The following is a 23,322-nucleotide window of genomic DNA, read 5'->3' as shown; positions in this document are numbered from 1 at the left end:
CTCTTGTGAGGATAGAGGTTAAAGCCCAAACTAGACAGAAAGATCTGTACACAATGCCATGCACCTGTTATTCTAAATTCCAGGAAGGATAGCATAACGTGGACTGAGCCCAAGGTCATACACAAGTATCTGAAAAATAATCAGGATAATTTAATGCTGGAGACATGACAAAGTGGTAAGAACACCCATTTAGGGGGAACAAGACAGTCAATTCAAACTCTAATATTATGGGATTAAAGTAAAAAGTTATGATTTTAAATAATTGGAATAATTGTAAGATTTGAGTATCTGAGTGGAAAAATGCATGAGAGAGATAGAAAGAACCCATGGTGCAATGCTTTCAACTTAAGTGAAAATGTTTTGTGGTACTTCAGACAAAACAGAGTTACTTGGCAAATGAGCATGGTTGTGCATTTGGGTAATGGACATACTTTACTTACACAGGTGGAAATTAAATAGATTTTATTTGTGTAGATTGTATTTCTTGAACTAAGAGACTGGATGATGTTCCTGAGATTTTTCTCTCAAGGCTACCACTCTACTACTTTGAGCCACAGTTCCAATTCTGATTTTCTGTTGGTTGTTTGGTGTTAAGAGGCTCCTGGACATTCCTGCCCAGGATGGCTTCAAACCATGATCGTCATATCTCAGCCTCCCGCGTAATCAAGATGCCAAGAAATAGCTGCCGATAGTTTTAATAATTTAGTGAAATGTGCAGTTACTGAAGTTATTCATTATCATTATAACCTGTGTAATATATGTGTGTATGTATATATCAATGCATACAGATAGAAATAATTTAATATACTTTTGTATCCACAGTAGATTTATGAAATCATACATTATAAAATAAAATGGAAACAAAAGTTAATAAGGAGCAAATCAAAGGAAATTTTCACGTTTCTTGTTGTTGAATGGAATACGAATTGCGAAAATCAGTTTGGGAAAACTATCTCTACGTTAACAAAATGGATAAGAGGTATTAATTCCAATCAATCTATTTGCCCATATTGTGCAACCTCACACATGAGTGTCAAAATCAAACCACACTTTTTGACTTGCTTTTAACTCAACTGTTATAATTTATGGGTTAGATGAAGTAATCAAAGATGAACATAATATTATGTGAGACTGTGTATTAGAGCTGAAAATGACTGTAAATATGATAATAACTAATTAAATTGCATACTTCTTAATTTTACTCTGTCATGTCCCTCATTCCCATATTAGGAAAGTACACAGAAGGTTCTCATTAAATTATATGTATAATTATGAAATAATGTATTGAAAGAATATGGGCACAGTGTGGTTTTAGCTTATTGAGACCTGTAGGGGGAAGTGTGTTTCTGAAGACTTGCTATACATTGTGATGAAATGAAGGGAGGGATGTTCTTATTCTGGAAAACTGGCTAGAGGATTGCTCCCATAAAGGTAGTGATGAATTCTTCCAAAAGGTTACAGTAAAATCACTTTCACAACCACGTTCACTGCTGCACTATTCACCGTAGCCAAGTTACAGAAACAGCCCAGATGCCCTTTGGCGGAGTGATGGTTGCAGAAAGTGTGGCACATATACACAATTGGATTGCACCCATCCATTATGAAGACTGTTACATTATTTGCAACGAAATGGATAGATCTAAAAATATAGTAAGTTAACTAAGTCAGAGCCAGACACACAAAGGACCCATGTTCTGTCTCATATTTGGAAGCTAGAAATTTAACCAGGTTTACACAAAAATATTAACCAGAGCATGCTATTTGCAGAGGAGTATTTCAAAGGTGTAATTTCTTATAAAATTGAACTTTTAATCCAACAAAATATATATCAGGAAACTATCACTTGGAAGATGTAAGGGGAAGTCAAAAGGAATGAATAAAGAGAATTATGGAGGAAGAGAGTGAAAATATAATATTCAATGCAGATAGTATGAAACTACAAAAAAATAAAGTGGGGTGAGGTTTGGAAAGGTGTGGAAAAGTTATCTAAAGTTCCATTTTTCAAAAAAAAAAAACTGATTTGTTGAATGGAAATTCCATTGTCCAAGTATTTAAGATAATAAAAATATATTTAAAAACAATGGAGACATCTGATCTTAAATTCTATTTCCATCTCTTTTTTCATTTTTTTTTCTTTTTTTTATTGTGAAAATACTGTACAGAGGGGTTACAATTACATGGGCAAGATAGTGAGTACATTACTTATCAAGCATTGTAGCCTCCTCCTTTGTTTCCCCTTCCCATCCCTTCCCATCCTCTCTCCCCCTCACCTAATCCTTCCCCCCTCCCAAGTTGTAAAGATCGTTTTTGCATGAAAACTCGTTCTTCTCATTGTTGCAACAGGTCCAACAGTATCCTTATTTAAACGAATTGTTTTTCATCTTCCCCTACACAAATTATACCAACATCAAATACAGTGAAAGGATGGGTTATACTATGGGGTAGTGACATACAAAGCAACAAAGAAATAATTTTATAATTGCGTTAGAAACAAATGCATGAAAGAAAAAAAGCATTTAAAATACATATCTTAGGGTTCATTTTCCTAACATCACCTCATCTGACCTTTTCTGCTTGACTCAGACACATACTAGATATGGCAAATAAGGGAAGCCATGGGACTTATGTTCCTTTGGGCTTGGCTTACTTCACTTAATATAATTTTTTCCAAGTCTTTCCATTTACTAACAAATGGGGCAATATCATTCTTTCTGATGAAGGTATAGAATTCCATTTTGTATATATATATATCACATTTTCTTGATCCATTCATCAACTGAGGGGCATCTGGGTTGGTTCCAGATCTTAGCTTGGGTAAATAATGCTGCAATAAACATAGTTGTGCTGATAGCTTTAGTGTGGTCTTGTTTGTAAACATTTGGGTAAATGCCCAAAAGTGGGAATGCTTCGTCATAGGGGAGCTCTATGTGGAGTCTTTTGAGGAACCTCCATACTACTTTCCAAAGTGGTTGAACAAGTTTACATTCCCACCAACAATGAAGTAAGGTTCCCTTCTGTCCACATCCCCTCCAGCATCTGTTGTTATTAGAGTTCTTGATTTTTGCCATTCTAACAGGGGTGAGGTGGTATCTCAATGTTGTTTTGATTTGCATTTCTTTTGTGGCTAGGGAAGTTGAGCATTTCTTCATGTGTCTATTGGCCATCCTTCTTTCTTCTTCAGAGAAGTTTCTCTTTAAGTCATTAGCCCAATTATTCATTGCGCAGTTGTTTCTTTGAGGATTTTTGTTGGAGGATTTAATTTTCTGGGTTCCAAGTATATTTAAGATATGAGACCCTTGTCCGTTGTATGGCTAGTGAAGATCTTCTCCCAATCCATAGACTTTCTATTGATCTTGCTAGCTATGTCCTTTGCCATGCAGAACCTCTTCAACTTCATGCTATCCCATTTGTCCAACCTTTATTTGATTTGTTGTGTTTCCAGGTCTCTATTAAGAAAATTTCGACCTGCGCCAAGGAGACCTAGGGTTTTTCCGATTCCATCCTGTAATGTTTACAGAGTGCCTGCTATGACTCCGAGGTCTTTGACCCATTTGTAGTTAATTCTGGTGCAGGGTGATATATAAGGATCTAGCTTTAGTTTTCTACAACTAGTTAACCAATTTTGTCAGCACCATTTACTGAAGAGGCTATCTTTCTTCCATTCTATTTTTTTAGCTCCCTTATCAAAAATTAGATGGCTATAGGTCTGTAGGTTCATTTCTGGTTTTTCAATTCTATTCCATTGGTACTGAGGTCTGTTCTTGTGCCAGTACCAAGCTGTTTTGATTACTATGGCTTTATAGTAGAGTTTGAAATTTGGTATTGATATTCCTCCAGGAGTGTTCTTTCCATTGAGGAGAGTTTTTGCTATTAGGGGTCTTTTATTGTTCCATATGAATTTTCGGATTGCCTCTTCTATTTCCTTGAAGAATGAAGTTGGAATATTGATAGGTATCGCATTAAATTTGTAGATAACCTTGGGAAGTATTGTCGTTTTCACGATGTTAATCTTTCCAATCCAGGAGCATGGGAGTTTTTCCCATTTAATTTCCTTTTTCAATTTTTTAAAGTATTAATCATAGAGGTCCTTCACTTCTTTGGTTAGGTTAATTACTAAGTATTTTATTTTTGTGTGGCTATTGCAAATGATGTTGCTTTCCTAATTTCAGCCCCCCTTTTCTCATTGTTAGCATACAGAAAAGCCTACTGGATTGGGGTTTATCTTGCTGCTCTTTTTCAAGGAGAGTTCAGATGTCTCATTAAATTTTTGGTTTCAGATCTCTCCAATTTGTTCATGTAAGAACTCAGAGCTATAAACTTGCCTCTGAGTACTGCCTTTGCTGTGTCCCAGAGGAGCTGCTAATTTCTGTGATTATTTTTGTTGAATAGCATGAACATTTGAATTTCCTTTCTAATCTCTTCCTTGACCCACTACTGATTCAGCAGTGTGTTGTTCATCCTCCGTGTGTTACCTGACTTTCTTTGGTGGCTTTTGGTCTTGAGTTCTAATTTTATTTCCTGGTGGTCAGAGAGAATGCAAGGTATAACTTTAATGTTTCTGAATTTGGACAAGTTTGCTTTGTGGCCTAAAATGTGGTCTATTTTAGAAAATGTTCCATGTGTTGCTGAGAAAAACGTGTATTCTGATGCTGCTGGGTGAAATGTTCGGTAGATGTCTGTTAAATCTAGTTGATCTATGCCGTTGTTTAGATCTGAGATTTCTCTTTTGAGTTTTTGCCTAGTTGATCTATCTAGTGGGGAGAGTGGTGTGTTAAAATCCCCAACTATTAATGTCTTTGGATCTATGTGGGATTTGAGGGAAAGTAGTGTTTCTTGGATAAATTTGGGTGCTACATTGTTTGTCGAATAGATACTTAGAATTGTAATATCCTCCTGAAAGAGAGATCCCTTAATTAGTATGTAGCGACCTTCTTTATCTCTTCTCAAAAATTTTAATTTGAAGTCTATTTTATCTGATATTAGGTTTGCAAATCTTGCCTGTTTATGGGGGCCGTTTGCTTGGTAGATTTTATTCCAGCCTTTAACATTGAAAATGTGTTTGTTTTTTACGGGCAAGATATGACTCCTGAGAGCAGCAGATAGAAGGATCTTGTTTTTTAATCCAATTAGACAGTCCAGGTCGCCTAATTGGAGAGTTAAGTTCGTTAATGTTAAGAGATAGGACTGAGAGGTATTTCGGAGTTCCTGTCATGTTATCCACCTTCTTGGGGGTTGCGAAAACTTGGTTCTTCTTATGGTTATTGGATTCTCAGTTTGGGTGCAGTTTCTTGGCCTTTATTGTGGTCTTGTTGGTTTTCTATGTGTAGGACATCTTTAAGAATCTTTTGTATGGCTGGTTTGGTGGAGATGTATTGTTTCAATTTTTCTTTGGCATGGAAGGTTTTTATTTGGCCTTCAGTTATGAAGGAGAGTTTAGCTGGGTACAGTATTCTTGGTTGATAGTTGTTTGTTTTTAGGGCATGGCATACATCATTCCAGGTTCTTCTTGCTTTGAATGTCTCTGCTGAGAAATCTGAGGTGATACTAATTGGCTTCCCTTTATAGGTGATTAATCTCTTCTCCTTGGCAGCTTTAAGGATCTTTTCCTTGGTCTGAATTGATCCTGTGTAGATTATAATGTGATGGTTGGATGTCCTATTTTGGTCTGATCTATTTGGAGTTCAAAACCTTGTATTTGAATAGGCCTTTTTTTTTGCATGTTTGGGAAGTTCTCTGCTAGGATCCTGTTAAACCAATTTCCGAGATCATTAACTTCTGTTTCTAGGTGCTCCTCTATACTCATTATCCTTAGATTAGGCCTTCTGATGGTGTCTTCCAAGTGTTGGATAGATCTCTCATATTTCTTGGATTTATGTTGGATGGTTGTATGTTCTTTCTCTATAATGTCTAGGTTGTCTTCAATCCCCAAGATTCGATCTTCTGCATGGTCTAACCTGCTGTCCAGACATTCTACTTTGTTTTTTATTTCTTTTCCTTCTGGTTGGTCAGCTTCGATCCCTTCAAATTCTTTGTTGAAGCTTTGCTTTAGATCTTGTATGAACTTCTTTACATCCTTAATTTGGTGTTCAGTGTTTATTCTCACATCACTTAGTTGATTGGTTATGGTTTCCTTGAACTCTCATTCCTTCTGTTGGGTTCCATTCAGCATTCCCTTTGTGGTCTCCCTGACTTCCTTCAGCTCTTTTTCAATGGATTCCATGAATGCCTTTAGTGATCTTTGTGTATTCTCATCCTGCTCTCTCAATTCCTGTATTACTCTTTGATTAGCTTCCTCCCGTTTGTGAGATTCCTGTAGTTCCCTTTGAGTGTTCTCAGCCTGCTCATGCCATTCCTGCCTTTCTCTTTGAGTATTCTCATGCTGCTCATGCAAACCCTGTATCAGGTTTTGAGTAGCTTCCTCATGCTTATGATATTCCTGTATAAACTTTTGTATTGCCTCCTCTCTCTCCCTCTCACGCACATACAGAGTCCTTTGTATGTTTTCAATCTTTTCATATATCATGTTTGCCAGCAGTGTTTGTAAAGCTATTTGGGAACTCTCCTCTGGATTATTCATTATCTGTTCTGTCCCCTGGTTTTCATGAGTGGGAGTTGAGATACCCGACTTGCCATTATTCTTGTGTTTTTCCAGCTTACTCTGCCCATTTAGGATGAAATTAACACCAGCTTTGTGCTAGAACACTATCTTAAGGCAAGCATAAACCAAAGTCTGAATTTTACAGTCAATAGTCGTTAGAAACAATCTAGTTCAACAGATACATCTACTCAACATCAAACAACTATATATTAATGGGCTATGAACTGCAAAGAAGAATTTGGTAAACCAGAAGTTATTAGGTTTAGCAAGAGATGAGGGTAAAAAATAGGAATAGAGTGATGTGGGAAGGTACAGGGAGTGTTAACTAAGTCCTAATCTCAAAGCAGGAAATAGGTTGGATAGGATGAATGTAGACAGAGAGAAAAAAAAGAAGAAAGAGAAAGGGAACAAAAAGAGACTAAAAAAATAGAAAGGTAAAAATTAGAAATATTATACAGGTTCAAAAACAAAGTACTCAGAGAAGAACATGAATATAATGAGAGAAGGGGAGGGATATAAAGGAGATGTGAAAAACTTAAAAATAAAAATACTTAAAATATTATACAGGTATAAAGATGTAGTACTGCTATTAAGGAATTTAAGTCTAAGAGGTTTTGAATTGAGTAATAAATTTGTGGATTAAGTGTGTACAAAATGGGGGATAAGGTCTAATATTCGACTACGGGTTCATCTGACGATGTGCAGAACAGCAATTAAGTCACATAAAGAACGAAAGAGAACAGGTGAAAAGGATAAGAAAGAAAGAAAAAAAGATCAGAAGTTTAGTAGAGCTAAACAAAAATCAAAACAAAACAAAACAAAAAACAAAAAAAGGGAAGAAAAATGCACACATTTATACCCCTAAAATAAAAATATAAGAGGAAAGGAAATACTAGAAAACAATTTTTTTCAAAAAATGTAAAAATTAAAGATTAAAAAAATTTATAGAAAAAAAATTTTTATAAAAGGTACAACAACAACAAAAAAGTTCTTTGATTTTTTTGGGAGGGGTGCGAAAAATCCTGTGTCTCCCTTGTGTCTGTAACCAGCGTCTTGTTGGAGTCTCTGGTCTGCTTGTGTTCCTGTGGCTTCTTTGGTTACTTAAATCAGTTTCTTTAAACAGGCAGAAAAATGCTCTGCGATCCTCCTCCCAGGTTAGTTCAGTGGGAGGAGACGGCTTTTTCCTCCAGTTTGGAGATGCTGTGATGAGGCTAGGTTCTGGGTAGAGTTGAGGCCATCCAGCAAACAGTAGCTTTTCCCGGGGACTGGTTTGTCAGAAACTCACAGAGCCCAGCCTGGAGCCACTCTCAGGGTTTCTCTTTACTGAATTTCAGTTTATTGTCAAGGCTGCTAAAGGGAGGGGCAGCCTCTGGCTCTGATTACCCGGTGAAGAAAGCCACTCCTGTTGCTGGAGCCCTAGCTGGGTGACTTTTCCCTGGGTGGAGCTGAGTCTGGCAGGTCATTTAGGCTCTTGTGACCTGGTAGATGACTCTTGATTTATTCCAAGGCCTGAGTTGGAGCTAGCAGCTCCGCCGAGCTTTGTCAGTATCCAAGATGGAGATCTCCAGTACTGGGGGGAGGGAGGGGTGGCCTTCCCTCCTCTGCTCCCTGAGAAGGAGTGAGGACATCATGTTTCTACTCACGCCGAGTCTTAGTTCCTGGGTCGTCTCTGGTCTGCGAACTTCAGGATGAAGATGTCTGCTCCTTGTCAGTTCTTGCTGGTGTTGAGTGTAATCTGCTTGCCTGCCGCATCTGGCTCCTTTGTCCCGGACTCTCTGTGATTCAGGTATGGTGGCTGCAGTCGCCACCGCCACCACGGTTGCCACCGCGGCGGCTGCTAGCAAGAGCTCAGAGCTGTCTCCTTGCCTGTATTTTCTCTCTCTGGCCTAACTCTGTCCTATGAAGGCACACTTGGTGTGATTCTCTGGCTTAAGACTCTTCACTGTAACTCTAAAACTGCTTTCTATGTGAGAGCTTGTTTAGCCTCTAGCTTCTCCTCCACCATCTTCCTGGAACTCCCTGTATTTCCATCTCTTTTAAAAAATAAACTTGTTTGCTCTATAAATTGATTAGAGGGATGGATTTTGTGGCTAGCTCTATCACTGCATATCTGTCTCTCTCTTCCTCTCTCCCTTTCATGGTTCTCATAGGTAATATGATTGCTCCATAATTATCCTAATTTATTTTGCTTTTATATTTTTGGTGGCATCATTTCACTTTCTGCTCTGTCATTTCGCAACTAATTTAGATAGAAGGCATTATTTCCTATTTTCTCATTCCTAGAATAAGCTGTACATGAAGACACCACTGGTCCTCATTTTCAGTCTGTACCTTTGGATAGAGAGGAAAATCTTTCCTCTGGTCTCTACCAATTCCCTACTCTCCAGTTAGAATAATTTAGAATAAAAAAATGAAAAAAGAGAAAAAAAATAGTGAAAAAAACAGATGCAGAAAATTCACCTGTTTTTCTGACCAGTTCATCCAATGTGAACTACTGGAAAAATAGATGGACACCTCATTCTCACTGGCACTCAAAATCTCTGGCTAGGCAATTCTGATGAAGATGAGGAACAAGATGAAAAAGTGAGAAATGGTATCAATTGCAAGAGAAAAATGGATAAGGATTCAAGCAAATTTCTTCTTTGTTCTGCTGAAAATTATCGCCTTACTACAGTGTAGAGACTACTTTCCAAAAAGACCACTCATGTGAATATTAGGGATAATGATGAGTATACCCTTCTTCATCGAGTAGCCTACAGTGGACACTTAGACATTGTCCATGAGTTGGTGGCTCAAGGCAGATATTCATGTAATAACCGTGAATGGCTAGACACCCCTGCAAAGTACTTATACATAGAATAATACCAGAGTGGCTGCTTTATTTCATCATGATGCAGATACCAATGGACAAAATAAAGGCCTCTTGACCCCTTTGCATCTTGCTGCTGGGAATAGAAACAGCAATGTTATGCTAGATCTCCTTCTGTTGAACCAATATATCAAACAAGGTCTGAATCAAAACTTTGAAGAAACTGCATTTGATATAGCCCAAAGGATAAGTATGTATCACTACCTCTTTTAAGTTGTGGAAGTCTGTACAAATTGTTCTCCTAAGTCCTAATGGTTTATTTAAGTTTCTAAAATTTCAAAATTGCCAGCCTATCCTATGGTCTATACAAAATATTTTTACAATACAATGCAACAGCAATATCTTACTTTAAAAATCCATGGTATTCTACCAAGTGAATTGCCTGACTTTGATGTCAAAATATATTCGAGTTGTTTATATACATCTATAATAATTTCTGTAGAGTTTTTGATTTTTTAATAAGAAATAATTTTAACTGATCTGTTGAAATGAGTAGTGCAGAAACTAAAGATATTTCTGGTGCTTGTTTGAAAAAAGTATATTTTAAAATATTTAGTATTGTGTTTTTATAATATCCATAATCTATTTCATTCTCTCCTAGATATAATACTTTGAATTCGACATTGGTTTATAATATATAGGTTCATTAATAAATGTGTCCTTTCAGATTGCATTCCATATAGAAACAGTTTAAGATTCCTTTAATTCCTAGGTCCTTATAGAATTTTACTTCTTTGGGACAAAATGACAATGTTATCTTATTTCAAAAGTTTTATAAAGGTTATGCAATGTAAAGGTCTTTCTGAAAAGGTGAAGATTGAATACACTGATGTCAAATTTTCTTATATTTCTATGAATTATATGTATTATTACACTTGTATATTTGTAATCAATATAATCAATTAATAACTGTTTTTCATTTCTTGCATCTGAAGAATGAAAAATATGGAATACTTCACAAATTTTCATATCACTAATATGGCTCTTGTGCATTGTGTATTGTAATTCAGGTAGACGTGCTGCTGAAGCATGTAGTATTCTGTAAATTTAAGGAGTTAATGATGCAATCTTAAGACAGGCATATATCCTTGGTTGCCTATTTGTGACAAGGAAACCTTACTGTTCTCTAAATTGCTATTCATCTTATTTCTGTAAAATTCTTTTTATGGTGGAAAAAACATATTGTTTGTTCAATTGCTCACATTTGCAATTTTTGTCAATAACTATTTTAAGTCTTTTTCATTTGAAATTTGATCATACTTTGAAGCCTTTATAGGTAGGTCCAAAGGTGATGGCTTTTCAAGTAATTATTTATAAACTGAGTTTGCTTTGTGGAGCTAATGGATTCAAAGTAAGCCTTGCTTAAGAGCTACTTCTAAACTTCTCCAGCTTAAAATTTCCCAAATGAGGTCTTACTGGCACAAATGTCTGCCTGACCCATTACCCTTGCTCCATGTAGGAACAGACCAACCAGAATATCTTACCCGGAGAGCATAGCTTGTCATACTGGAGCAAAATCAATCTTAGTTTCAAGGGATCATAGTGAGATGAACAGATCAAACAGAACTGCTCAGACTGGAAGGTATGTTTTCAAAATATAATTATTTATTATCCCTACCATTTCAAAAGTAGCTAAAGCCAAGAAGGTGAAAAAATTGTTCATATGAATGATTACCTAATGTCCTGGCTCGTCTATCATCCAACCAGGCAGGAACATACACCACTGATTTTCTATCACCAAATATATTCCATACCTCCAGGAGAAGTCTATATGTTTCTCCTCGTTATTAGGCCTTAAATCGGTAATGTTTTAATCACAGTGTTTCCTCTTGCCTCTAGGCTGTACATCTCCGAATGGTAAAGCTTTAGGTCTAATTCTACCAAACACTTAGGTAGAGGTAATGAAATAATATTTTAAAACACTTGCCTTTGTTACATTAACAACAACAGAACAATGGAAAACATTTTCTTATAGTATATATAGTTATATATTTTATGTTTATATGTGATGATTTTATATTTCACACAGTGAATCTTACTGGAATTAGTTGATAATTTGACAACTTAATTTAGCATTATTCCAATAAATAGATTGGAATATAAATAATCAGCATTAGAATATATTTTAGAATACAAAAAGTATCAATGCAATGTTTTCGGTATAAACTTGTGTTACCTTCTAGGTGTTCTTGGTTTCTGAATTCACATGGTAAAAAAAAAAAAGGTTGTTTTCCTTTAATCGATAAGAGATTTCACTCTGCTGTTCTGTTTATTGTTTTAACTCGCTTGTCCCTAACTGTTTTTCCCCATATTTCTGAAGCATTCCTACTGATTATACCCAAATTGTGCTGATATGATGTCTAAAATGTATTATTCTTCTACAGGATTCATGGGTCCTAGGATCCCAGGTCCCAGTTATCTGCATCATCAGATGACTAGGGCAAGAGTTCACACATAGGCCCATGCAACATGCCAGCAGAAAGTAATTGAAGACCCATCTCAATTTCTCTTTTCCTATTTTTCAGGGCCCCAACTCCTTGAAATGCAAGAATTAGCAGTAAGCAATTTGGAATGCCAGACAACATAAAATACAGGATGAGATCACAAAATGTGAAAGTACAGTAATTCAAACTTTCAATTTTCAGATGACCATCCCATATGAATGAACAGGACCACAAATGTCAGAAGATTATTGGTAATACCCCTCTCCTAATGATTAATAAATGATGTCAGTCCAGCATCAGCAGGCCAAAAAATAGTTCCTGGAACGATAGATCCATAATTGGTCTACCAATGCTAGGAATACTTGACATAGAGGTCAAATATAATTCAGAAAAACATTAATTGAGAAGATCCTTAGTGCTTCAAAACACTGGTACTTCAGGAAACCTTGGTTCTGTAGTATAAAAATATCATTCTCAGACAAATGATAACCTACATTTAATCTCGTGAAAGTATATTCCTTTTCAAATAAACTTTTAAAAATCACATTTGCCAAAATAACACTTTACAAGTAGATAATATTTAGTGACGTTACAAGTTTTTCAAGTATAGGGAGCAAGTTACAACAGAGTTAATTTATTTACCCAGCACTAATGCCAAACAGGTTCAACCATTCATTAAAGTATAGAAATAGTACCCTCCCCCACTATTTGTGTTTTTCAGTAGGTGCCTTCGAAAATTTGTTAAATAGATCAGCCTCCTATATTTCAAACCAAAACATTAGCTAATAATGTAAATTTCATCACATAATAAGTACATTTTAAAAAGTCATGAATAGATGCCTTATCATATGGTGTTTTATGTTTTCCCTATCTGTCTAACATACTAAGAAATATGACTTTAATTCTTGAATATGGGTACTTATCAGAGATTTGACAAACATAAAATCTGTCTTCTATTTCTATCATATTCCTCTACAGTAGTAAATTTTAGTTTCCTTTTTTTCTAAAACTTATAGATAGTAGAAAATATTATCTCATGTAAAATAAAATAATCCCAAACCATTATACAAAGCCATTTATAAAACTGGTAGATAGGAATACATTCTAAGCCATTTTTAAACTTTCTTGTTGACTACAGATTAATCTTCCAAATGGAGGGGAATAAAGTGATGTCTAGGTGCTTCATGTCTCCAGTCTTGCAAATTGTTACTTCAGATGAATGAATTATGGAAATATAAGCTGATATCAGTTCAAGTATATGCAGGATATAGACTCCATGGAATGTACATAAACTTTTCAAAGTACTAACAGACAGTTTAACAGAATGACTATCAGGAAGTTGAAACCAGAGAGGAATAATAGTAATGACATAGAATGAATGAAAATGGAACAAGGAGCAAGCACAGCTAGAATACTCAGTGTACACATGTGAGAAAGGACGTGGTAAATCAGAAATAAATCTTTTAGAAGGGGTTGGTTGAGAATGATAGGAGTGACTCTCATCCCGGAACATTGGACAATTAGATGGACATATTTAATTGTAACACACATGCACAACCTTTTTAAATTCAGTGAAAAAACACAACTAAATAAGAAAAACACACAAAAAGCACAATCAAACAGCAATCTCTATAGAGTATGATTATGACCTTTCAAGATTTTAAATAGTTAATGAAGGTCAATCTTGGGAAAAGCATACAAAGCTGTTTAAAGAGGGCAGTTTGGGGTAGAGGAGAATTTTTAACAGATTTAAATAGATTTTCTAAGGTAATAAATCACCTATATCTGCTGCAAATATTTTCTTCTGCGAATTCTCTTGGTCTGAACTGGATATTCCAGTCCTGAGCCACATTTGATAGCTTGTGAAGATAGAAAGGAAGAAACAAGATCAAGAACCCATTACTCTACTGGAGAGAAAACAGTCCTCTATGTTTTCTCTCATTACTCTTGACTACTTTTCTTCATAATTTTAAGTCAAGTGATTTTAAGTTATATTTTCCTTCTTTGTTCTGGCAAAGTAATTGTTCAAAGTAATTTACTAAATATTATTTGCCATTTTTTTTCTATCATGCTGTTTTCTTGTCCAAGTGAGTCCATTAAACTTCCCCCTTTCATTTGGTTGCCACGGAAACCTAGCATCAATGTTAATGAGGACAATGTCTAATGTAAAACTTTGTCTCCAAAATACCAGTCCAAGAAGCTGTGATCACAAATATTTAGCTATACTTTTATCTTTTACCTTGAAAGTCTTTTTGTGTATAAAGTGACCTCAAAAATAAGTACTCCACCAATTTTTGGTTCAATCACTTCTAACCTTAAAGATATATTTTGCTAACAAGATGCTTAGAGGTAACCGAAGAATACTGCACTTTTATCTTCTCTCTTAAGACTCTCCTTAGATACCATATCAGGATCAGTGAAGTTATTCTTTCCAAAATTATTTCAATAGATTATCTTTCTCTTTGTCTTGCATGTGCTCAGCAGGATGTATGGAAAAGAATAGAGTTAAATCATCCATACCTTGTATGAAAGTGTCTGTTACAAAAGGACAATGCTCCTATGTCCTATTTCTCTGTCCTCCTCTTAGCTCTTGCCTGATTTCCAACTAATCACAGATTCTTGGCTTCAAGTCTAGTGATGGTGAAGGACTATAACGCCTTCCTCACTGCTACATCTTCATGGTTTCTCTTTTAAAACTCTTTTATTTGGATGTGGAATTTATTTTCAGGTCTTCATTCAATCTGTTCTAAATTGTAGTGAGCTAAATAGGCTCTGTAAAATCACTTTAGGTAGCAAAAATATTACAACAATCTATATCAAAAAGTTTGGCCTCCCTCCACTGCTGAAGCCAATATGCTTAGCTAGGACTTCTAAGAACTCATTTTCTTGCCTTTTCAATTTGCTCAATTCTTTTCTGATCCCAAAAGTTATTGACTTATGTAATAAGAGAAGTCTTCATTATCTCATATTAACAAGGATATTATATTGTGTGAGCTACTAAGAAATGTGAAATCATTAGTTTCAAGTATCCAATCAGACTTTTTTCTGTGTTTCAGTTCTTAACGTACAAAGACATTGTAGAAAGTATTACAAACAGAAAAGTGTAAACCCAATATCTTCTTTCATTGTTGAGGGCACTTTCTCCCTAAATATTTTGACCCAAAGTAATTTTTTCAGATAATTACTGTTTGGTAATTAAAATAGATTCACAATTTTTTTGTCTGATTTTAAAGACCTTTGAATTTAAATTCCACTACAACCTTGTTTCACACAGTAAGTGTAGATTTCCTGGGTATGGACAATTCCCAAAGGAACCTACAGGATTTATAGCAAGGTTTCTGAGGTTTGTTTGTTTAGTGTGAAAATGAGCCATCTTCACTCACATTGCTCCCTCTCCACTAAGTCTCCATGGATTACTTTGCATGAAAGCCTATTTTCCCAAGCAATTTTAAATTTTCATAATAGGCTACGTTGTTAAAAAGTTTGAACAAATTAAAATTTACCTGTCATAATTTTAAAACTCTTTTGAAATTCATTTATTAGAACTGCGAATTCACCAATTGTAACTCCACTTTACCATCAAAAACAGTTAACATGTTGTTTTCAAGATATAGTGTCCATGAAACTATTATTTTCCAGTGGCTTTGTTATGCATATATATAAACTTATAAGCTGATTCTGAGCAAAATGAACTCCAAGATATAGAAACGGAGAGTATTATTCGTGGTTGTTGTTTTTAATGTACTACGTGATTTCTATTTTCTTTTGGGTTGTTCCCTATGCTTTACTTCCTGCTGTATTTGATTTTGGTAGCCTGTGTATTGTGTATATATTTACCTTAATTAGGGAAGGGAAGAGGAACAACAAAATGGTGAGACAAAGGACAAAGACAAACCAACGCAATTAAAATACTCACAAGACAATATGTTGGAAATGTCCATTACAACTTGTGAGGGGTATTGGGTGAAGGAAAACTGAAGAAAATGAGGGAGGAGGTAACAAGTTTGAAAAGTTATGTATTCACTACCTTAAAATTACTGTAACCCCACCATTCATCACTTTGACAATAAAATTAAATTTAAAAAATAAACTGCATGAAATAAAATTTCACTGTATTGGTATAGTAGATATTATTCTTTATGTAGTAACTTTTTAAAAATCAATACTGTTTGGGATCTAATTTGAATGAATTATCCCTTTTTAATCAAAGGACCATCAACTTGAATGCTATCCGACTAGACAATATTTTCACAATATACTTACCAATATTTTAAAAAAAGAATAAATATAGTACTTTCTCATAATAAAAGCGAAAACAGTTTAATTCTTATGGATACCTATAACTTTTAAAAGTAAATAAGTTGTTAAGAAGACAGAATATATGTGTTCCTTATCATTCCAATGACTTGTAACTACTCATTTTCAAATTCGGAAGATTCTATACCTGAGAGATTCAAAACAGTACCTGCTTGCATGTTATGTAATTCTGCAATAGATGCATTTTCCCATGGGCTGTTACAGATTGAGAGTCAACAGAAAAATAACCACTTTCTGGTAGAGGATAAAACTGTGTAGTATCGGTAATAATTCTTGAAGAGTAAGCAATTGTTTATCAGAGTAAGCTATTATTTTTATGACCATCAATAACAATATTTATGTTATAAAGTCATCCTAGGGAACACTTTTCAAATTTTAGGGTGCACCTCAATATTCCCTTAATTCACATCATGAATAGCTTATCTCTATTGTGAAAAAATACAACTCTGCTAATGTGATGCCATACATGTTCTGGAAAGAACACCACAATAAACTGGGTTGCATCATTCCCCCCCCCCCCCCACTGTTATTCTTGAGAATTTATGTTAGGTTTTTAAAAAGAGGTAATCGAGTAAAAACTGCACCAGCACGCACGTGGTATTCAGGTAAGGGGTAGGTTTATTCAGTAGACCTGCTGGGACCAGGCAAGGTTGGCACTCCACGTGGCTGGGAAAGAGAGAGGAAAGAGCTAGAGCAGAGAGAGAGCTAGAAAAGAAGAGCAAGAGAGAGAGAGAGAGAGAGCTAGAAAAGAACAGCAAGAGGGATAGAGAGTTAGAAACGAACAGAGAGAGAAAGAGAGAGTCTGGGCCTGGGCTAGGCCTTATGTAGGGTATGGGCAGGGAAAGGTGTGGCCACATCAAATTCAGATGTGACCTCTTCCAGGTGTCTCAGTTGCCTAGGTAACGCAGGTACTGGGTGGAGACTTTGCTGCGAGGAGGGTGGAGTCTGCTTGCCATCCAGGAGCGGACCTTACATTCCAGCCTTTTAATAATCATGAAATAGGGCGAGGATTCTCTCTGGCTACTTCCTGCTGACAAGGGGCGTCGACAATAGGGGTAAAAGGCTGGAGTTTGGTTCCCTCCCTGAGAAGGCAGTGAGCAGCAGCTGTCCCTTGGTGGCGTGAGTCCTTAGATGAAATCTGGAGAAGTCTCATGAGCATTGAGGGGCTGGAAAAAAATACTAGAGAGCAAATAAATGGCAAGAGGAAGGACTTGGGCTGAAAATGTTGTTAGAAATGTTGCTAGCTACTTCTGACATCTGGCTACTAGGTAGAGAAGTCAGGTGACAAAGGCAAGAATATAAATTCCTGTTCCATTAATAGGTAGACAGGTATAGACATTGGCTGGGTAGGCTTCTTACTTCCACTGACCTCCCGGCTCTGGTTAATTTTGAAAGGGCAGGCACAAAGTAGCTGATGTGACATTGTCTCCTCTTACTCTTCTCCATGTTCCCTTGTTCCCCAGACTGGCTGAGTCTAGGTGCTCATTGCTGGGATGGCTTGTCCCAGTTGGTATTCAAGATTTGAACTCAAGGCCTGGGTACTGTCCCTGAGCACTTCTGCTCAAGGCTAGCACTGAACCACTTTGAGTTATAGTACCACTTGCAGAGTTTAGCTGGGAGATGGAGTATTAGGGATTTTTTAGCCCGAGATGGCTTTGAACTGAAATCTTTGCCACAAAAGCCCTTTATTATTTCCAATTAAGGCAACAAGGAGATCAAGTAGAATAAATAGAGCTTACCTGGTTCTTATCAAGAATTGCCAACAAATGTTCTGAAATGATGAAACTCATTAGATGTGATGAGAATTTTAGCAGATATACCCAGTATTTTAGAACCACATAGTCAGTAGTAGAATACACAACACAAAACAAAAAAGGCAAAACTTAAAACCTAAAATTTCGACAACGTTTAGACATCTTTGCTAACAAAACATATCAGCTGGTTGGGCCTCCATTACCAGGGCCTGTGAAAAGAGCTACTTGTTAGCAAGGCACCTTAGAATAGATGGAGTAGTAAACTTAGTGGAAGGTTAAGGGTCAGATGGGGCCAAACCCTTAACCCACCACGTGGCCAAGATGGCGAATTCAAGATGGCGAATTTCTGAAAAAATGCAAAGAAAGCCTGAACAAATAGATCAAGCCTACATTGGCTAGCCTATGAGAGGGAACCTATAGGGGGGTCCCTGGGACCCAGCCTGCGTCGCACTCTTCAAGGCACAAGCCAAAATGTAGAAAAGAGAAAGGGAGAGATAGGGAAAGTTGGACATGAATGGCAGAGAGAGAGCAAAGAAAGCCCGAAAGTAAACAGACTTCTGATCATTTACCATTGCAGTAGCAAAAACTGTACTTTTGAGAATGGCATAAAAATGAGGCTCTCTGGCTTTCCAGGGAGCGCAGGAGACATTTCAAAGGGGTTTTACGGCTCAGGCGTGATTCGTAGCACCCCATTAAATGAGTAGAGTCAGTCTGGTGAGTGAAGGAGAGCTGACCAGGCAGAAGCGGCATCCCGACTTCCCCCAGAGCCCTCTAGAGAGAGCAACAGAGAACCGTAGAGAGTAGCTTCACTCACCAGAGTAGAGAAGTGGTGTGGACGTGGATGTGAAGGCAGCAATGGTATCGATGAGCTGATTCCGCCGCAGACAGACTGGTTCGCAAAAGGCCGTCAGAACTGTGGGTATTCCTCAGAGCAAAAAGGGAAGAACAAAAAAAGAAATAAGAGGAAAAAAACAGAAATCCCAGCTTTCGTGACTATAAGCCTTCTTCAGAACACTTGCAAATATTATTAATTTTTATACTTTTTAACTATCATATAAAATCTGGATGCTAAGATCTGAAAATTACAGTTCAAAGCCCACCCAGGCAGAAAGATTCCCTAGATTCTTATCTCCAATAAACTCAGCAAAAGCCAGACGCAAGTGGCACTGAGGTTGAAGTGGTAGGGCATGAGCCTTGAGCATAAACAGACTCAGAGACAGTGTCCAGGCCCAGAGTTCAAGCCATAGGACAAACCAATAAAACCAAAACAAAAACAAAAACAAACCCCAAACCAAACATTTTTCTCAAAGTATAAAGTAGCAAATAATTAAGGAAATTGCTTCCTGTGTTACATACAGGTAGAAGAAAGAAGATGTCACACGATAATTCTCTTCATACCATGTTATACCAAAGCCTCAAAAAATTGCTCTTATTCTAAATTTATCAATTAATATCATCAATTTTTTGGCAACTCTGTCTCCAACATTCACATTATCATTTTATACATGAACTTTTGAAATTATCTACTAACTAATTTCTAATTATAACTCACTTGAAAGAACATTTTAGGCAAGTAGAATGCAAAATCATTTGTGAATTTGTCAATTAAACCCTCTACTTAAAAAGGATTTTGTAGAGTCCTATAGAGTATAAAATTACAAACAAAACCAAAATATTTATTTTAAATCTAAATTCTAATTTAGCAAGATCTTCAAAATCCTACATTAGACAAACTTTGCTATTTTTCCAGGCTTAAGCTTTTCTATTCCTTCATCATTTCTTTGGGATACAACAGAATGATGATTACTTAGTTTTTCAAATTTTGGATGGGAATCATGAGTCATTTTGCATCTAGGAATGTTCTGTAATGAAGAGAGAATTTAAAACACAAGTGAGGATTAAGTATGAGTTGCATTTCAACAGGAAAGTTGAATTCTCAAAACATAATGACAAAATTACCCCAAACGTCCAACAATGTATTCCTTTCTGGTTTGTTTTGTTTTATTAAGACAAAATTATATTACCTGGGCCAGGGAAGGTATCACTATGTAATTCCATTCTCTAATCTCCTGTTTTAATCTTAGTGCTAGAATTCTAGGCCTGTATCACATTGTCCTGCCATAGTTTCTTGGTATATTTAATCTAGATACAGACTACCAATTCTGAATTTCTCCAGTGATATTATACACATTATACACCAGAGTGACTGCTCAGACTGTTCATGTACTATTTTCAAGGATGTTATAACATTTGACACAGGATATGAATTTTTTCAGATGCCCTGCGGGGTCTCTGATTCATTCCTCCATGGATCCGATCACTTTAATAATGATTTTTAACTCTCTATCACTGACCCCTAAAAATGTAATATTCTCAAACTTATTTGAAGGAAGTTCATTTGAGGACTTTCTAATATTAGAAATTATCACTTGATTCTAGTCTTATTCAGGACATATATTTATTATTTTCTAAATTTTCTACACATTCTGAGAGTTGTTTCATTTGTGTATTTGTGTGTGCACATATAAGTGCCTCTGTGTGTATGTGTATGTTTGTATGTATGTATGCAAAATCCTCAAGCTCTTATTCAGCAATCTTGCTCATGACTGGTATTCCATCACCTGAGCCATTCTTCCAATCTGGCTTTTGACTGCTTAATTTTATATACTGTTGCAAAGAGTGTTCTGCCCAGGCTGGATGCAAACTTAACATCCCAGACTCCTTTACATCCTTAGGTTTTATTTCTCCAGGAGTATTAACTTTTAAACTACAAACATTTTTTGAGGGTAATGTCTATGCTGTAGCCCAGATTTTTAACTCAAGAATTCTTTTTTTTTTTGTTTTGATGGGGAGTCTGGTCATGGGGCCTGAACTCTGGACCTGGGCTCTGCCCCTCAGCTCTTCAGCTCAAGGCGAGCACTCTACCACTTGAGTCACAGCGCCAATTTCGGCTTTTTTCTTTTTTGCTTAAGTCGTGCTGAGGAATCAAACCCAGGGCCTCATGCATGCGAGGCAAGAGCTCTACCACTGAGCCACCTTCCCAAACTCTAACTCAAGAATTCTTATAAAGATAGATGAACACACACATTACATTTCCTGAGTGTACACTGTTAGGCATGTAATCATAAGTTGGGTCATGGTGAGATATGAGGATTGAGGTTCAAACCAGCCCAGGTAGGAAAGTCCCAGAGACTCTTTTCTCCAATAAACTAAAAAAAACTGGAAATGGCACTGTGGAACAAATGGTAGAGCATTAGCCTTGAGCTGAATAGCAGAGAGACAGCTCGCAGGCCCAGAGTTCAAGTGCCAAGATTACCGCCAACAAATATGTGTGTGTGTGTGTGTGTGTGTGTGTGTGTGTGTGTGCAAAGAAAAAAAACAAATGTGATCTTAGCTAGCATAATCTTAGCTAGCATAATTCATTGCTAGCATAATCCCTGCTCTCACAAGATGAACATTTTCTTTTCAGTTAAATCCATGCTCTTATATCTCACTTGCTTTGGGAACAGGATTATTCTTCCATTCTACTTTCTACAAAGTTGCATGATTAGCAAGCATAATTTAGAATGGGAGTGGCCTCCTACTTCATGTTCCACGTAGGTGTCTTGCTTTCTGTATATCACTCTCATAAATCTACATACTGGACTTGGCTTTATTGTTACAATGTTGTCTTCTTTGTAGTCTTCTATATTGTATTGAACCCTTATACTTAAAAACAGAACTACTCTTTCTCCTATTATTGCTATTGTTTCCCTTACTGTTAGCTCATGTACACTTGGGAAATAATGAACAGTACGTACACTCACAAAAAGAATGTTCTGAAAACCTCTTTCCATTTAAAATTCGCCTTAATTAGCCGGGCGCTGGTGGCTCACACCTGTAATCCTAGCTACTCAGGAGGCTGAGATCTGAGGATCGCGGTTCAAAGCCAGCCCGGGCAGGAGAGACCGTGAGACTCCAATCTCCAATAAACCACCAGAAAACCGGAAGGGGCACTGAGCTCAAGTGGTAGAGCACTCGCCTTGAGCTGAAGAGCTGAGGGACAGCGCCCAGGCCCAGAGTTCAAACCCCACGACCGACCAAAAAACAAATTCGCCTTAATTTACAGAGAATTTACAAAGTTTGAACTCAATGTACTCATGTATAATGTATTTATAAGCAATATAAATTTCATATTTTCTCTTTACTATGTTGTCTCTGAAACACGTGTTAACTCAGGTCCATAGGTGTCCTAGTATTATTTCAGTGAAGCCAGAAAACATTCATTATACCTCAAGCAGCACCATCGATTGTTATTGGAAGTAACTGTTACTGGATGTGGAAACTGACCCCAGGAGAGGAATAGAACATAGAGGAATAACAAAGTTCAAGTTACCTTGAGCCTTCCTTTTTACTGTACAAGAAAAGTATCCCAAGGCTTGAAGGAAACTCTGTCCCTGGCTTTTTCTAGTGTGTTCTTTACTCATATAAAATTTTTCTGTAAACTTCTTGTTGAGAGTGTTACAAAAAGAAATAATGTACCATTTGAAGATCAGTATAGAACAAAAGGAAATAACGCTGTTTTAAATGTGTTCTCCTGCAAAGGAACAAAGACATGGAGGTTTTAAAGTGTCTTATGGATGGATATTTCAACCCTGAGATGATTCTCTTGATGCAGGCATCGGTTATCAATTCCTTTGGTCTGGTCCTGAGTTCTCCAGAGCAATAAGGATTCCAAAAAAGCAGGATCCAGTGAGTATGATCAGCAAAAGGAGCCTCTTCTCTGACCAGTACTCCTTTAAGGAGGGTCCCAAAGAAATTGATGAGATTTTTGTTTGCTTGTTTGTTTAGTTTGTGCTGGTTCTGGGGCTTGAACCCAGAGGCTGGATCCTGTCCCTGAACAGTTGTCTTTCCTGCCCACCGGCCCCCAAAGCTAATACTCTACTGCTTGAGCCAAAACTCCACTTCAGGTTTTTTGGTGTTCAATTTGTGATAAGAGTTTGACAGACTCTCCTGTCTGGTTTGGCTTTGACTTAAGACAGTAAGAAAGCTAAGTGGCATCACCTGTACACACTTCTCTTTTTAAACAAGAAATATTAGATGAAGTTTATTGTAAAGCTAATATTTGACAATTGTTAAAGGAAGAGAATATGTCTAGCAAAGAAGCCACAACTTAAATAACTCAGCAAAAGTAGGTGCACTGAGTTATTTTGAAATTATTTTTTCTGCTTGGGAAGATTATTGATCTTGTCCTTTCTTTTGGGGAAACTTAAGGTAATATTTGCACTTTTTGTTGGCTGTGAGGCTTGAACTCTGATCCTGGGCGCACTCCCTCTGTTCTTCAGCTCAAGTTGAGCACTC

This window comes from Dipodomys spectabilis, unplaced genomic scaffold, assembly GCF_019054845.1.
Source record: "Dipodomys spectabilis isolate Male_0828 unplaced genomic scaffold, ASM1905484v1 ptg000040l, whole genome shotgun sequence".
Classification (NCBI taxonomy): Eukaryota; Metazoa; Chordata; class Mammalia; order Rodentia; family Heteromyidae; genus Dipodomys; species Dipodomys spectabilis.
This window is presented reverse-complemented; position numbering follows the sequence as displayed.